The sequence below is a fragment of the Protopterus annectens genome, chromosome 1.part2 (genome assembly GCF_019279795.1).
Source record: "Protopterus annectens isolate FY-2018-M chromosome 1.part2, PAN1.0, whole genome shotgun sequence".
In the NCBI taxonomy this organism is placed as follows: domain Eukaryota; kingdom Metazoa; phylum Chordata; order Ceratodontiformes; family Protopteridae; genus Protopterus; species Protopterus annectens.
This window is the reverse complement of record NC_056727.1, coordinates 1,164,638,329-1,164,657,846: the sequence shown is the minus strand read 5'-3', so window position 1 is coordinate 1,164,657,846 and position 19,518 is coordinate 1,164,638,329.

Sequence of the window (19,518 nt, the reverse complement as noted above, 5' to 3'; positions counted from 1 at the left end):
CACAAAGGTGGTGCATCCACTGACCAACATAACTATACACCTCTTTGTCTAAGTATCCATATCGGTATGCCCACGGGGCAATCATCATGATGCTGATCAGTACACACATATGTGTTCTACACACAGTTGACTGCACATAGTTTGGATGCGTGACAGGGGAGCATGACTGTTACATGTGGTGGATATTTCCGAATCAGTCACCAAGGACCTGAGTGAGGGTACATCAGGGCGCACATCCCTAGACTGAGTCAAGCCATTTGACTATATCCCCTGCTCAGTCAGCATTTACAAAGCACCCACTTAGGCATCCATGATACTGTCATTGTAGGGGTCATTAAGTGACCCATTGATGGCACACATACACAACATAGGGACATCTGCCTCCAATAGCTGATCTGTAAGCATCAGTGCTGAACAAGACACAGTCCTGTGCACTCTACTGCTTGGAATCAATTTAACCACAATACACACAACTACTGACTGACTCTGGCTAACAATGTTGACTGATGCCTACAAATTGTGAGCACTCATAGAGTCTCTGTGGTATGTCACTATCCTGCAAGAGGGTATTGCGAACACATGCCTGTTAACATAGTAATGGCCATAAACTCCATGCAAGTATATATGTAGTATCATTGTCATCAGTTAGACCTATGTACCTGGTAAGTAGCACATCAGTCGCAACATGTGATGTACATACTCAGAGGTGAAAGAACTGGGCACACAGATCTGGCTACACAGGTTTACACCTAATGTGCCTCAGATTACCATGTTTCTACAGTGGTATGGGAGGAATCATATGGCATAGCTGATGCCACAGTCACCTGTAAGTGACATACTCTTCCCTCAGCATGCCAATATCTGAGTGCAATGACCATTTGTTGGTGTACCTTTCCAAGCAGTACTGGCAATTGCACACAACAGTATGGTCCCTAACAATGACACTTCATGTCTTCAGTATGTGTTCAATGGGGATAATCTGCAATGAGTGTCATTGTCGCCTGTAGTATATAGACTACTCAGAGGTGATCTGTGTTTTGCATATGGTGCAATGTGTGACTCTGCTTGATTGCATATGCTGCCTATCTGTAGGAGGCATAGTAGATGGATAACTCAGTGTAAGGACATTAACCTCGTATGTGACATTAGTACTACATGCTTCTGGGAGAGATTTGTCAAGCAGACTTAAACACACCCTTGAAACAGAACCCTGCCTAATGGCACACAGAGCACCTCAGTGCACCTCAGCACATGCCATCTGTATGATTGGTTGGGAGACCATCATCTCAACACAGGGCATCTGCCTGTGTCCCTCTTGAACTGGGGAAATATGTGCTGATCCTGTAACTATGGGTATAAAGATGGCTATGATTGTGAGGGCAGTATGGCCATTATGCAAGTGAAGTTCAAGTGTCCTACGATTCTATAACATGATGTAAAATGCTCTAACAGGCTCACACATAGACATGGCTACATTGAGGCTAGCACCACTTCCAATCACTGTGTACATGAGACACCAAGGGACACATAGTGCAAGTTGGTTGTATGTAAAACACTTAGCTATGTAATGGTACACATTACAGATCACAGTACCTGATGCACGTAATACACCTCATGTCTGCTAGTACTATCAGTTTAAGACATATGATGCTTGATGATATCAGCAAGCCTTATTGTGGTCAGTCCTTTGGGGGTCCACATCACATGCTACAAATAAAATACTGCAAAACTCTACCAATTTTTAAGTTACCAAGGTGATCATATTTATGTCATTTGGACATATACACACACCAAGTAGCCTGGATTGAGAGTAGAACCCCTGCAGATCTAGTCTTACACACTATAGATCACAATACCATGCACCAAGTAGTCTGGAGTGAGATTAGAACCCCTATCTTCTAATCTGATGCACTATAGCTCACAGTATTTATCGCACATGCCACTGCTTAAGTCTGATATTATACTGTCAGCTGGTAGTCTTAAGGTGGACAACATCACTGGGCCTTGTAGAACAGGCCAGTTTGTAAGCCAGCAGTAAGTTACATGGCTAAAAGGTGCATAACCACTGCTGGTTGATAACCCATGAGAGCATGTCACTTGTTTACCAGGGGATACACACACACACACACACACACACACACACATGTACCCTCACCAAGTAGCCTGGAGTGAGATTAGAACCCCTACCTATCTAGTCTTATATGCTATAGATCACAGTACTTATCACACCTGCCACAAGTTGAGACTGTTATATATGTGATTGCAGGCACAGTACTTGTGGATTACACAAACTAGACCTGTGTTAAACATCATATGTGGCCTGCAGAGTGATATTGCTTCATGCTGTTATCTGCATCTAGTATCCTGCCAGTTAGATAACTGTTATTATCCTAGCTATGTGTGTACATTTACCAGCATGGCCATATGTGACTATTTGTACTTAGATAGGCAAACCTGAGGGCAGGAACAACGAGCCCTGTCCATGCATGCATTGACAACATTATACATTATACCACCTGCTCACTTGTGTCTGTCTACATGGTGACATCCAGCAGCCACAGGTATCTGTAGGAAAGTGGATTATGTACTGTTGCGCCCTTAGCTCGGATCCTTTGAGCAACAGCATGGATGTGTGATAGTGCAGATTTACTCACCATTATTAGGGTATGTAAGACAATGCAGACATCCATGCACATATTTATGTATATAACAGGGATGTGTATATTAATGTAGCTGTGTCTGTGTATGATATGCATGTGTGTGCTGTAGATATATGGGAAGAGTCTATGTAGAATTTTAATATATATAGCTATATATATATATATATATATATATATATATATATATATATATATATATATCAGTATATATTTGACACTTCACAGAGATAGATATACTGTACTATGTATGTGAGGGAGAGATAGTGACAGACAGATATGTATATGTATATGTCTGTATGTATAGACATATCTATACATAACAGGTCATTCTGAAGAAAGGGCAACAGAATTGTGCTTATTTTAATTAAGTGTACGGGAATGCACAGTGGGACTGTCAGTACTTATAAAATGACTCTGGCCCACACCTACCTGTACTCCAGTCTAGAATTTTGTGTGTTACAGACAATGACATATGTCCCTGTTTCTGCAGTAGTACATCTCATTCATAATGTCCACAGCATTCTCCAGCTGTCTGCTGTACTTAATATGTGACTGTGGTTCATAATGTTACACCACACACAGACTGAGAGTCTGTGAAAATACCAACATAATAATAACTTACATGCAAAAGATGTGAGTACTTACAGATTAGAACCATCAACACCATCACCCATGCTAAATTCCCTAGTCCACTGAGCCATACAGGCTGCCAGAGAGGAGTCATTCATCACACAATCGACAGCATAATTATATATGTTGTTATTCCTGCATTATGTATGACATACAATGTGTGATTGAGTTCTATGTTACAGCCCTGAGATTGCCTGGTCTGCTGATATACCATTGCTGACTTACTGTTAAAGCAGTTATATAAGAACTGTGCTGTGTTTGGGGTGGGGGAACATCATATGATCTGCTGGGATAGACAGTAGTCCAAATATCATGTGACCCCCTGTTTAACATCTCCCTTGACTGATGTAGTGAATATTCCAACCATGAGGCCTAGTGATTATTAGGGAGCACATACTATTGGACTGGGTATCTGTAGTTCCATGTAAATGTTATTTCTGTCCAGATAGCGCACTGTATTTCCTTGCTTAAATGCAGCAGATCTATACATACAATACCATATTATAGGAATCATTTCAAGTAGTGTGTAGGTTAGATAATTACCTTGTGAATGTAGCAGTTGATAGGACTGTAGTTCAGGGCTGACTCAGTGTGATGCAAGCAATACGCAGCCAATACATGGATAGGTACAGGTTGTGTGGGTTGCCTGACATCAACAATTTTAATATATCTATGTAAGTAGGAGTAAGGTGTCAGACCCTAGGGCCCTAAGTTGTCAGTGAATGTGCTATATTTTGTCTCTTAGCCAAAGCCAGGGCATACTGGGCATGGCTACATCTGCCTACAGGGACATCATCAGGGGGGGGTTCCTCCTCTGAGTCCTCCTGTGACTGTGGCTGTGGTGACCTAGGTACTGGTGGGGGCTGTGTATCCCTTCCCTTTGCTGATCCTGCTGCAGCTGTTTCCATTGGATCATATTGTGTAGCATAGCACATACTGTGAACATATGTGGACATGTGACTGAAGAGTACTGAAGGGCTCCACCAGATATATCGAGGCACTGAAACCATGACTTCAGAAGACCAAACACATGCTCTATGTTGTTCCTAGTTTGTGCATGTGTCTTATTATGGAATTCTTCTGTGGGTATGTGTGCATTTTTGATGGGTGTCATCATCCACGGTTCCAGTTCCAGCATCCTCCAGTAAATGGCCATGTGGGATGTCCCCCCAGCAAACATCTGGTATAGCTGTAATGCATGCCAGATATGGGAGTCATCATAACTGCCTGGGCTGCCAGCACATACATTCATGATAATCTCCTGAGCATTGCACACAACCTGGCAGTTGGACTGGTACCCCTTGTGGTTGACATAGATTCTACCCTCCTCACTGGGTGGTGACTTGATGTGTAAATGAGTGAAATCTATGGTACCCAGTACCTGTAGTGTGCTACATAGTAGAAGTTTTGCATATTACTGGCCCTTGCCTAAGGGGTAGAGGGGAAAAGAAATGTGCTCACTGACATGTGGTAGCATAGCATCTAGGAAATGGTGGAGTACCCTGGATAGTGATGCCTGTGAGACTCCCATCATGTCCCCAGTTGGTCTTTGGAAAGGACCTGTAGTTAGTATCCTAAGGGCTAAACATACTGTTGTTTCCACTGGGATGGGTTCTCCTCTGTTGGCTCTGGGTCTGAGTTGAGGTCGGCAGAGCTTAGTGAGTTATTGTAGTATGTCCCTGTCCACCCTGTAGCATTCTAGAATTTCCAGCTCATATAGCTCCTAGAAGGTTACCCTGGGCCTGAACACTCTTCTCCTTCTCTGTCTAGGCCTGTTGTCAGGATCATCAGCAGCAATGACTTCAGCATCTAGCACATACAGATATGGCAGACCTGCAGCAGCCCCTAGCATTCTCTCAGTTAAAATTCCCAAGTCTGTACTCCAATGGTGCAGAGTATGGGGGAAAAAATCAGACTGTAGCATGTATGCATACTTTATAGTGCTCTACTGTAGGTGCTGCCTGCGTGATTGACTATCTATGATGTATTGCACCTGTCTAGTATATCATTAACAACATTTAATGGCCCTAGTTCAAGTTAAGCAGGGGTCAAAACTAATTAATATGTCATTGACTTTTAGATACACTCAGCACTGTGACTCACCACACAAACACGTGCCTGGTAGGTAAACAAAGATTAGCACTTAGTGTACACACCCCTCCAGACTTCCACACTCAGCATGTCAGTGTACTACTCAAACACACGGAAACATGTGCCCCTTAGCTAAACAAAGCTTAGAAGTTAGTGCACACACCCCCCAAAAGGACATGCTCAGCACAGCAGTGCACCATGCAGACAGAAGCAGCTAAGCTAAAATAAGCTAAGAAGTCATACAACACACCTTTCTCTGATGTCAGCTACCTCCTCTGTAAGCATCAACATGGTTCTCTGTCTACACGAAGGGGTTATGCAGACATGATTACCCCTTTATACTATTCAGTAACTCCACTTCATTTGCATAAGGATCCATGCTCGCAGCCTGGAAACTACACACTTTATAGCCTTATTCCTTTAGCAGCAACACCAATGCACCATTGTGGATACTCTATATAAGGTCCTGTAATACATTTCTGTCACATAATATTAATTTTGTTTTTTCCAATTTTTTTTTTTATAAAGCATGTTTGCACAATGCAGAGCACTGTGCAAACATGCCCAGATTATTAAAAAAATAAAATTAACTGAACTTATTTCCTTTAATTTTTCAGACACACAAGAGGATAGCTTCACTCATATTTGTATGTGGTATGCCATTTCTGTCCATATATCTACATTTTTACAGTCCCTATAGTCTGTCTACACTCCTGTACACAGAATTTTTCTGTGTACACTAGACACTGACACAGGGTATGATGAAATGCCTATCCGCTTGCTGGATCGCTCTACCTGCTTCATTTGCATGAGATTCACCTGCTTATGAGGTGATTTGCATGCCACAAAACTTCCCATGTTGGCATGCACATGCGCGCTGCTCAGCAGTGTTTACTGAATCTAAAACCTGCTTGTTTACATGTAAGCAGTGTGGAGTGATGTCTACATGGTAAAACATACTGTGTAGGCTTTATTAAATTCTCCCCTAAGTCTTTTTTGAAAACATGCCCATTTCTTGCAAAAGAGAAAATGTTGTAAAGTTCAACATTTGAAGTTGTGAATTACTTTACAAAAGCCTGAGGATTTGTGTTATTTTTTTTTATATTGCGGGTGGGCATGGCTAAGAGCGGTCATGCTTAAAACATTTAAGGAAGCTGAAGACTGTGCAGCAATTAAAATTGATTTTTTAATAAAGAAAAACAGTTTATAATGTTTTATATATGGGTATCCTTTTGTGGGCACCTGATGGTTTATTAAAGAATAGAAAGAGGAAGATAGGAAATATTGAAAAAGGGAGACAGACAAAGAAGGGAACACATAAGGAAAACATCAACAGGGTTTGTGCTGGAGGAAGTGGGAGACCATGTTTTTATTAGAAGATAGGCACCCTATTTTTTTTCAAAATGTTTTATATTAAAGGGTAGTGTGGGTGGGAAATATAGTAGAGGGTATAGGAGAAAGGATAAGAGAAGAAGTGCTAAGGAAGTGCCAGCAGGAGTTCCAGTCCACAGAACCTTAAATGTGTCCACTGTCACATGGTGTTGCAGTGGAGGATACCATTGTTGAGGGAGAAGGGGTCTGTCTTGGTGAAGTGTTTGGCACCAACTGGAAGAGCATGTCTTCAACATGCTGAAGAGAGCCTTCATCTGGATGAAGTATTCTGTCCACTACCTCCCCCATATGCCCTCAATCATGCTCCAAAACCCCCTTTAGGTGAGGCTTGTCAAGCAACAGCTTGACAAGCCTCACCTAAAGGGGGTTTTGGAGCATGATTGAGGGCATATGGGGGAGGTAGTGGACAGAATACTTCATCCAGATGAAGGCTCTCTGGGGTGCCTACAGGACTGAGGCCTCCATCCAGACCCTGCAAGGACATTCTTGGATGGGCAGAGGGTGAGTGTTCCTGTGTAATAATAGCAATAATTTTTTAATGTGTAGTTTCAATTTTATTTTTATTATTTATAAATCTATTAACAAATACTTCTTGTTGTAACCCAGTACATGACTGACAGAACTATATACAAATTATTATTAAAAAAAAGTGTCACATTTGTATATATTATGGAAATCTGTTAACACATTACTTATAGCCATCTTTTTTTTTTTTAAGATGCATGCATGGTTACAAATATACTCATGATTTCCTCTCCATTTCATAACAGCATTACAGGTAATATTTTCAAATACACATTTTTCTCGGAAAATACTTCTCCCTCTAAATTGTTAAACTTTCTTTATCTTTAATATGACTCAATGAAATAGTGAACATTAAGAAATAAAAGATTTTTTACTTACTATAAAACTCTGACTTTCTTGCCACCACCTATTCTACCCAATCAGCCAGCTGGTCAGCCCTATAATTCTGAAAATCATCGAAGTGGTGACAACACTGCTGGCCAGAGCAGGTTATATATGTCAGTGTTGACAGGTGGTCACCCAACTCCTGACAAACATCTATTTTTTCCATGAAGTATGGAGAGTGCACACCTTATAAGAATCATTGAGAAGGTAGAACATAATGAATGTTTCCTTGCTGGACCAGCTTGGAATGCGTCCTTCTGCCATTACAGGTGATGCCATAATTCAAACTGCCAGAAAAAATAATTAGGAAAGTATGACCGAGGATATATTAATCAGGGATAGAACCACTTCATACCCTATCAAACCCTATAAATGCAGGGGCATTGGCACAGTTATTGATATAATCGACAAGTTTTGTTTAACCAAAACTCTTTTGTCACACACATTTTTTTCTTAAAGCAAACCAGTTACCTTTCCCTTCTATGCTTGCTTAAAATAGAAATGTATGCCTAATAATTACTATTGCTAATGCTCATTAATAAAGGTTATTTTTTGTACGATAACACCAGTGTGTCTCATGCGGTACAAAATAATTTTTCTTTTACGTTTTTAAGTTTTTTTTGGGGGGGTGGGGGTAAATGTCATTAATAATGTTATTTTTAAGTGTTACACACTTATGATTTGTTTAAGTGTTAGGAACTTATGATTTGTTTGAGATGCTGGTGTGTGACACAATGTTGGATGGGCAGGGATTACACATTAGATTGCTGCAAACTTAATATTCAGATGACTACTTTTTTTAACCTCATTCTGATTTTGGTTAGTCTAGAGCCATTCACAAGTTCCTGTGGGAATCATGGACCAACTGAGTAGGTTTGTGGATTGCAGAGCTCTCTGCCATGCATACATGTTAGTCTGATGTGTGTTCATGTTATTTTGGCTGCACATTCATGATCGGTGAAAAATTGAAATTCGCCGAAAGATTTTGGGACACATTTGCAAACTATGATTAATAGAGATTAATGTAAATGGTCCTGAATTTTCACCAGTAAATTTAGCATTGCCATATTAATTCACCAATTGCCAAAATGGCAATGCAAATACATTAGGATATCACAAACTTATTAAAGTAAGAAAATGTTTAAAAAAATTATAATCTAATAAAACACACTTCAAATATGTATTTAATTTATGAGTTAAAAGTCATATATAATAAATGTACAATGTGCGTGTTATGATTGCAGTGACTGATTTTTGGATTTGTGTCATTCGGAATTTGGATTTCATGGCAGCAACACTGGAAATGATTACTGATGACAGAAAATAGTCTTTACTATGGTATAATTTACTGATTTTGCATACATGGGTATAAAGGCATTAATTTACTACTGAAGTTCCTCAGTGCTAAGGATATCACAGGCATGTGTGATGAATTGTAGATTTTTGTAGTGACAGTGATAAAAAAATTACACTATTATAAGTATATGACAATGGTTGAGGATGTGACAAGGATAGTTTTGTGAAAAGTGATTGCATTCATGAACTGAATGAAGAGTAAATAATATATTACAATTTTACATTGCTATATTGAGATTTCTGTATGCAATTATATGGTTTGTGTTACGTAACATTTTTATTTAATGTGGGTGGCAGAAGGACTTGGCCAGTGTTTTGTACTTTAAAAGTTGATTACATCCAAACTTTATTGTCACAATTTCTGTCTGTGACCCCTTTTTTTTTGCACACACATTAATGATGGAAAATAAGGGATCAAAGCAGAAAAAGGATAACTTCAACCATGAGAAAACACTTAGGATATATGGGAAACTTCTTTTTGGTAAAAGTGGGCTCAGATATGCTGAGAGGATCAAGGCCTGGAATCAAGTAGTTTCTGACATTAATGCAGTAGGTGGCAGAAATTGAGCATTGCCACAGTACAGGAATAGGGTACATGATACTGTAGCATATGCTACAAACTAACCAGGCAGAATACAATGTCCTATACCACTACAGTAGTGGTAACAGGGAGCCTCCAAATCTTATTCAATTAACACCAGATGAGAAGTACCTTCTATCCATCCACACAGAAGACTATGACAAGAAGATGTTGGAACAGGAATAATTAGATGCTGTGTGGATACTGCTGCATATTAACAATGTCAACAGTAGCAGCGATGCCATCTGGTCATGAAGGTTGGTTTCAAATCAGTAACATGTATTCATATAGCTAATTTAATGCTGACAAGGAATGATATCATTAAATCAACCTCAACTAATTATTAGTACATGAACCTTGTACATCAGCACAGAATGTAAATAAAGGCAGTGTACATGGCAAGTGTCCTACTCACCCCCTTGTAAGCATACATTACTGGATGCTTTTTCATTATTATTAATGGTTTCAAATATTTTTTTACTGGGTCAGCATCTGAAACAAACAGTTCAACTATACCAATACATTTGGATGGCATCAAAAGCAGAATGTGTGTCACTGCTCCTGCAGCTGCTGATGATAACATAGTTATATTTATGAGGCAGACTGAGGAAAGTGGCAGGCAGTTCCCAACTTTAATGGCAATATCTGTCACTCCATAATGTTAGTAATTTTGCAGACAGTGACAGTGCATCATAAAGTGGAGCACAAGCTGACATTCCACTCATGCTTGTAAAGCAGGAACAAACATGCTCTACTACATCAGTATCTACACACACAGAAGAACACATTGATGATGATGGCAGACATTCTGAGGCTACATTATTCATAGTGGTATCATTACAAAGAGTGGCAGGCACAGGAATTTCTTACAGCTACCCAAGGAAACATGTAAAGTATAGGCTGTCCAACAAGAAATGTGCAGTGACATGGTTAGGACTCTGACCAATGCCACAAAAAGTCAGCTGGAAATGGTTCAAGTCCTGCAGGGTATGTGTGATAATTTCCAGCACTACTTTGAAATGCCACAGGGATAATGCCATGATCATACTGATGTGTACTATTGTGGTACAGCAAGCATCAGTGGCTGCCTCCATTCATACACTAGTTAGGACATACCAGAGTCAAGTTGGAGTCAGTATTGCAAGAGGCAGAGGACAGGGTACTGTCTGTACATGTAGGAGAGATCACATGACAATATTGTTGCTTCTCAGGAAAGTAATATAAGTCGTCAAGGTGAACAAGCAAAACATATTTCATGCAGGTCATGTCAGAATTCATTTGCAGCTAGCAGAAACTCATATTCAAGGTCACAGTTATAGTCACCCAGCACTGTCAGATCAGTGTCAGCAGGATCACATGCAACAAATAGGTCATGACATTGGACAAACTCAACTAACAGTTCTCATGTTAGCCCCTCTTCAAAATCACTTACATCATCACCAAGCCTATCTATAGTAGATCTGCATGACTCTTTAATCTTGAACTATTGTGAATCAGCTTCAAACAAACACCTGTATGTTTAGCTGGAATTGTGGGTGGGGGAAGCACGTTTACAAATGTTTGAATTTCATCCCTGTAACACTAGTATGTACACCGTTAATAAAAGGTGAAAAAAGTCAATGCTACATGGATTACCATTCCTACAGCTGGCAGTTACCTTCAATATAAAAGAAGCAATGCACAAAAATGTTCAGGAGAAATATATACAAGCAAATGACAGATTAAAATGAGTATCATGCCATATAAACATACACTGTTGTCACTTCACCCTCCCTACTGCACAAATGGCAATAATTTTGTTTATGCTTCTAAAGTCAGAAAATATTATTTTTGATAACATAAAATTAATCTGATATGCAGAACTGCATAATAATCTAAGAAGAGGTAGCACAATATAAAAAACAGTACAATACATTTTCATTGAATTTGCACTGCATTAACTCATGAGCATACCTCTCATACTCTTAGAGAAAGAAATCTGGATAAAACCACAAATAATTGTTAGACAAAGTCCCCAAAATAGGAACACTTTTTAAATATTGCTCTTACAAACTTAAAAAGTTGAAAGAATAACAACTTTTGTGTTAGCATGGTTTTTCCAAAGGATATGAAGTCATCTTTTGGCTATTCCCATCAGGGGTCACCACAGTGGATCATCTGTTTCCATTTCTTCCTGTCCTCTGCATCTTGCTCTGTCACACCAACCACCTGCATGTCCTCTCTCACCACATCCATAAACCTTATCTTAGGCCTTCCTCTTTTCCTGTTACCTGGTAGCTTCATCCTTAGCATCCTTTTCCCAATATACTCAGCATCCCTCCTCAGCACATGTCCAAACCAACGTAATCTTGCCTCTCTGGCTTTGACTCCAAACCTTCCAAAGTGGGATGACCCTCTAATGTACTTAGTCCTAATCCTGTCCACCCTCATCACACTCATTGCAAATCTTAACATCTTTAACTCTGCCATATCCAGCTCTAACTCCTGCTTTTTTGTCAATGCCACTGTCTCCAACCCATATAACATAGCTGGTCTCACTACCCTCTTGTAGACCTTCCTTTCACTCTTACTGGTACTCATCTGTCACAAATCACTCCTGACACTCATCTCCATCCACTCCCTCCTGCTTGTACTCTCTTCTTCACCTCTCTTCCACACTCACCATTACTCTGAACTATTGATCCCAAGTATTTAAACTCAGCCACCTTTGCCACCTCTACTCCTTGCATCCTCACCATTCCTCTATCCTCCCTCTCATTCACACACATATATTCTGTCTTAGTCCTGCTGACCTTCATTCCTCTTCTCTCTAGAGTATATCTCCATCTCTCCAGGGTCTCCTCCACCTTTTCCCTACTCTCACTACAGATCACAATGTCATCTGCAAACATCATAGTCCACCGGGCCTCCTGTCTGATTTTTTCTGTCAACCTGTCCATCATCATTGCAAATAAGAAAGGGCTCAGAGCTGATCCTTGATGTAATCCCACCTTCACCTTAAACACATCCATCACTCCCACCGCAGTAAAGCAGAATGTATTCATCAAAACAGACAAAACTGTGATTTATGTTTCATATGATGCCTTATGACATTAACAGGAGTCAATGAACACTCAGGCATGACTTTAAGTAACAATAATATGAGTAACCTTTCTAAATAATAATAAAAAATATATTTTAAGATGAGGGAGAATGCCAGATTAACAGTGACAGCAGACCTGTATCACACAGCATAGCCCACATATTACTGCCTGCATCATTTATACCATATATGCTTTTTTACAATAAAGGAAACTCTAACTTGAATATCATGCCCCAGGATTCATAAAGCTTGATGCAAAGACGGCGTTAGGCTTGCGCCGAATGTGCAGCGTAGAGATGGCATAGTAGCGCTATATGCATATTAATGAAGGTGCACTGCCACCACATCCACGTGCATAGGAAATGTGTGCGAGTGCATGGGGTGTGTCCAAGCGCCACACGGAGGCGTGGACATGTCGGCTGTTTGCGTGCAACCTAAAATGCTGAATAGTACAGCCTGCCTCCAATAATAATCACACCTGTCAGTGTCCGTGGATACTGAAACGTATGCAAAGCATGCAAGACAGTTTTACAAACACAAAAATAAGAAGCAACCACAAATGCAAGTAGCTGAATATTGAGTTCCCATCCCTCGAACAAATGACATTTAAAACCCCGTGCCCGTATTCTATTGTAGTGTTGATAGCTATACCAAGTGGAAGCAAAACACATCGTGTTAGCGTGCCACCAATAGCTAAGTCTAGCCCAATGGTCAGGGGTTACCACCTGTCCCACATTGTGAGGGACAGTCCCCCTCTGGGCAGTTGTGTCCATACCAAAACCATTATAAATGTAAAATATCCTGCGATCGTAGGACATAATTATGTCCCACATCTTATGTAATAGTCACATACAATAGTTATTTCCATATGTAACATACCTACATGTTACAAGAAACAGAATAAGCAAGTAAATGAAACAGAAGAAGCAGCTAAACTGCTACAACAATAAGCTTACATTTAGGCATAAAACAAAAGTACTATCCGTTGTACTGACCGTGGGTATGTGTTGGCCTGTAAAATCTGATGTGTGTCCCGAATATATCCCATCCTGGCCATATGAAAAGGTGGAGACCCTACCAATGGTCAGAGCATTCGCCCAAAATCTGCCCATTTGTGGTCCAAGGCGTCCTTGTCAGGATGGGCCAAAGATGAATGGGTATTACCCAGGTCTGCCTACCATGTCATGAAAGATAAGTATTTGCGTGTACCTATGTGCGGGATGTACAGCATGTGGAAGGTGAAAAATGCTAGGGTAGTCCTCACAACCATACAGGTACCAGAGATATGTAGTGTATGCAATGTGCTCCCTTGACCGTACCATGGGCCATCAACCAGAGAAGGGATGGATGGAGTGTGTGGAATATGGGTGTGGGGGGGACGGGTAATGTAATAATTCACCAAGTGGAGACTGTGTTGGATGCACAATAGGTGAACTGGAGGTGTATGAGGGAGCAGTGGTTGAATCAAAAAGAAACACAGAGAACAAACATACACATCTGCAATACAACCTGACAGGCCATACTGAAGAACACAATCCCACAAACATATGAATATTAAAATGTGCGATACACATGTACAGAAACATCACCGGCACATACCCACATAATGGTCTGGACTGAACTGAGCCATCCAACCACAACACACCTGGATGCATAATTGAGTACTCATCATCCCCTCTACAGCACACAACCCCCCCCCCCATTCCTGAACGTTCACCAAATCCAGCCATACTCAGGCTGCTAGCTTGGTGCAGCCATATCTGCACATAGTGACCACTACTCATATCTAGTAGGCAGTCTCACCCTAGGCAGTCTCAGGATTGCAAAATATGTATCCCTTGCATGTATAACCCTATCACATTATTGTAAATACAAAAATATCAAAGTTTATTGCTCTGTTCAATTTTTGGATATCCCTCATGGGATAAGTATCCTGTGTAAACATCAGACTTGGTGTCGCAACACGATGTCCAGTCCTGTAGACATCTGGACACAAGTTGTATGTGCAGTAGTAGTTCACAAGACTGCTCAGCCTCCAGCTGGTCATGCAGAACCTACTACCCAGGATTAAACACCTGACCATGATGCAGGGCTCCCCACATGCATTATCGAGAATATATACTTTACACATTCGCATAGTGGCAGTTGGATATAGAGTGATTAAGGCGCTGACAAAAGCAGGGTACCTCCTGTCCCACTTTGTGAGGGACAGTCCCTGTTTGGGTAGGTGTGTCCTGACCAAAAATAATACAATGGCAAATGTCCTGTGATTGTAGGAAATAATTATGTACCATATTTCATGTAACAGTTGCATAAAACAGTTATTTCTGTATGTAAAATACATAAATCTTACAAGAAAAAGAATAAGCAACTAAACTGCTACAAGAATAAGCTCTCATCTAGGAAAATAAGTAAAGTTCTAAACCCTGTACTGACCGTGGGTATGTGTCGGCCTGAAAAATTTGGTGTGTCCCGAATATATCCCATCTTGTCCATATGAAAAGGTGGCAACCCTACCAATGGTCAGAGCATTCGCACAATAACTGGCCAGCCTCTTAATCCCCCCTAAAACCAGTGACCATTGGAGGAAAGGTGGTGAATTACACTGAATGAATAATGACAATAATTAAGAGTAATAGACGTCTTTTACTTCAGAAAATAAGTATTAATACATATGCTCTGATTCTGTCAATGTTTCAAGTTAATAGTACTAATATTTTAAAAGTGTCCGTGATTGTCCCTGATTTGTCCTTGCCTTGTCCCTGTTACTGTTCAAACACACCACGGTCTGGTGGCCAATAGCACTGACAATAACTGCCCGGCTCGAACAGGTGAACAGAAGTTTATTGTCAAGAACAAAACAACGAATATAAAATTCACCGAAATATATAATAAAAACCTTCAGGTTAAGTGCTTTCATCTGGTAAAACAGACTTCATCAGAACAATGTATTGTAATTCTCAATCGTTTAAAAACACTTTTAGGCGTCAAAAATTTTTAGAAAAACAGTACTTGTAATTTAAAGAGATAGTACTTGTTATTTCAAAATTAATAACTAGTATTTAAAACTTCACATGCTACTTACAAAAATCTAACTCGAACAAACTAACATATTGCCCTATAGACTATCATAGCCTCTATAAAATTGTATGTGTACTAAAGTATATATGTGCACACAAAAAAATGTACACCATGAAAAAGACACAATAAAATTAACCACATCATCAATGCATACTAGCATATAACACAACCAAATGTGAACACATAAATGAGAACACATAAATGTATAAATTAGTCACTGATGAGATGTCAAATGACGGTATGGCATTATGCCATAGCCAAAAATGGTTTGATACTAATATAATCATTGATACCCGGTAACCTAGTAGCGTCTGTAAAAATCTGCCATCTACTCTCCTTCATGGCTAAAAGGGCCTTCATATTACCTCCAGAAGGTGGTATACCTATGTGATCAATGATAGCAAATTTAAAGTGGTGTGTGTCTTCACTTTTAAGTACATGTCGATATAAGGCATTATTTTTATCGTTGACCCTAATACTGTACAAGTGATCATATATGCGTCGCTTGAACTGTCTCTCTGTTTTTCCTATATAAAATGCAGGGCATATCATACATGTTGCCAAATACACCACGTATTTGGTGTTACAATTGCCTGCTCTGCACCTTACATAGGTCTTGTTGTAATTGTCTAATTTACAACCAACAGCCCCATTCACCACGTGGCATTGCTTACATGCTCCACATCTTTTAGTTCCTGATTTTCTCTTGTTCTTGTTATGTTTATCCGTCATTGTTTCCAATATTCTCTTGATATTAGATCCAGTTTTGTAAACAAAACAGGGATATTTGCCTAATGTCTTTGCTATTTCTTCATCAGCAGCTATCAAATTCCAGTGTCCCTTAATGATGTTTCTGATGTACTGCACCACCGGCGAATACATCAACACACGAACATGGTTACTATGTCCTAATTTCGATGTTGTACCATCATTGTTTGTGATTATACTCATTGAATTACCAAGCAAGTGTAGGTATTTCTTTCCCCATTCTTTACTTACATAGTTAACTACATTGCACAATAGGGAACAGGGATATCCCCTATCGATGAACATAGACTTAATATAGTCCAATTCTTTATGCATGGTTTCAGAGGTCGATGACATGCAGGCTGCCCTAATGCACTGCCCCTTAAAAACGTTTTTGAAAACATACTGTGGATGATTACTACTGAATTCCAAGTAATCATTAGAAAAAGTAACCTTTCTATGAATTTGCGATGGGAACCCACCGTCACAGTGATTAATATACGTGTTTAAGTATGTGATGCCACTATCGCTGATGTTATAAGTAAATTTAAAAAAATCGGTGGTGTGATTAATATAATCAATAAAATAATTGATTTTATTAATAGGGCCTTTCCATAACAAAAACAAATCATCCAAGAATCTCGTGTAATAAACAATATATTGATAGTATTCACAATTAAACAAAAATTCCGTTTCCCATTTGAGCATAACTAAGTTAGCAAAAATGGGAGCACAAGATGCTCCCATGGCTACACCCCTAGTTTGCCTAAAAAATTCACTTTCAAAATGGATGTAGTTATGATCCAGCACTAATCCCATCATGTCAGTAATAAGACAAATTTGGTCCCAATCCATATCGGAATATTTCCTTAAACTATTACTAAAATATTCCAACCCGATGATTTTGGGAATACAGGAAAATAAATCAATGACATTGATGGTAATAAACACTAAGTCACTACTCCAAATATTGGATGTGAGTTGTCCAAGAAACATCCACGAGTCCTTGATGAGATGTGGTATTTTATTACACACAGGTTTGACCCATCTGTCGATGGCAACCCCTAAGGGGTATGTTTTAGACTTACTACCCGACACAATAGGTCTAAAAGGGGTGTGTGTCAAATTTTTATGTACTTTTGGGATACCTATAATCGTAGCCATAGTGGGAAATTCCACTTTTAAAAATTCGTAAGTCGTGCTGGTAATTCTATGATCAATCGAATACTCCTCCAGTGCTAAGTCAATTCTTTTATAACCAATATTAATTTCATTAAGAGAGATAGCTTCATAATTTCCTGATTGGTATAGAATATTATATATTTCATTAATATAGTCCATCCTATTAAATAACACAATTTCACCCCCCTTGTCGGGTTTCATAACCCTAATTTATTTGTTCCTCACAAGTTGATCTAAACATTTACGCTCACCCTGCGTTAAGTTGTCTTTAATATGTTGTTTAATATATTTATCAGTTTTGTACACTTTATTGAACTTGTAGATGTCCTGACTAGTCACTCTTTCAAAACTAGCTATGACCGAATTACCAGGTGGAATATAAGTACTTTTCTTCTTTATTACATGAGAGACAGCTGTATTACTGTCCTGATCAGACTGTTTAAACTGGATGGCTAAATTCAGCCTCCTACAGTATAGTTTCAATTCTAAAATTGTATCAACTAAATGAAACCCCACAGTAGATATAAATTTCATCTCCTTAGCAAACAATATAAAAAATTCATCAGAAATGTCCACATTTGTATAATTAAACACATTGAACCCTTTATGTGTATATATAATATTATCAACACTTCCATTTGATATATTGTTCACCCCTTCATAATTGGGTTGATTTGATGTAATAACCGATGGTTCATTGTCTAAAGCACATGCTATAACTTCAATATCACCTGTGTCTATCCCTAATCTACTTATCTCGCTTTCCTGTTCCATGGTGTGTATTGTTTTTTTGGGGCTGGAAAATATCTGCCCCCTTGAAAATTCAAATCCTTATCCATTTGTCTACCTATATTTCTGTAATTTCTATCATTATCATACGCCTGATGGTCATTAGGCCAAATATATGCCCTGCTGTTATTGTACTGCTCTACATTGCGTAAGATTTTCCTACTCTTTCTCTGGTAAATACCTTTGGCTTTTTGGACAGCTGATAAAAACTGTTTGTCATATAAATCGTTCCACTGGGGGAACGATTCATTATGAACTATTTCATGATTCAGTTTTTCCACCTCCTGCACTAAACTAATCAGTTTTTTGTCGTTTTTCTTAATAAGGATGTTCATGTAACTGAAACCAAAACTGTCAAACAGCTGATTAAATTCACCCACTGTAACATTGTTCAGATCAAGTCCCATAGGCAATTTAAAAAACCTTAAACCTTTGGGTACGATCTGCATAGCAATACATTTGGTTAAATATGCATTGTCAATTTTTAAGTTTTTAATTGTCGATAATTTCTTTCCCAAGGAAAGTATAAAATCTTTAATTGTCCCCTTGGTATAACTGTGGTGTCACCCATCAACATTGCTAACAATATGTCCACCGTTGTTAGTAAAATCATATTCATCACTTAAAAAACGGTCAAGGTAATCCTTGTCAAGTGGACAACTCACTTTATCCATCCCATTGTACTTGTATTTGTTGTATTGGATATTATTATTGTTATTAATATAATTTGGACTAGAATAGGTAGAAATAACACCAGTACCTTTTGGATTGTCCGTATGTGTCCTTGTGATAGCTGAATAAGTTTTAATTGGCATCGGGCGTTTTGGACGCGCTCCCAATCGTTACTGTTGAAATTAGTCCCTGAGTGGTTGAGAGGTCCATACACATTATGTACACCAACCAACTGTCACATTTGTTGCCAGTACTGTTGAATACCTGTAGTGAAGTCATATATCCTAGCTACCATCCATGCAGAATGTACCACGGATGGTGTAGTGGTCAAACCAGTGACTAAGGTG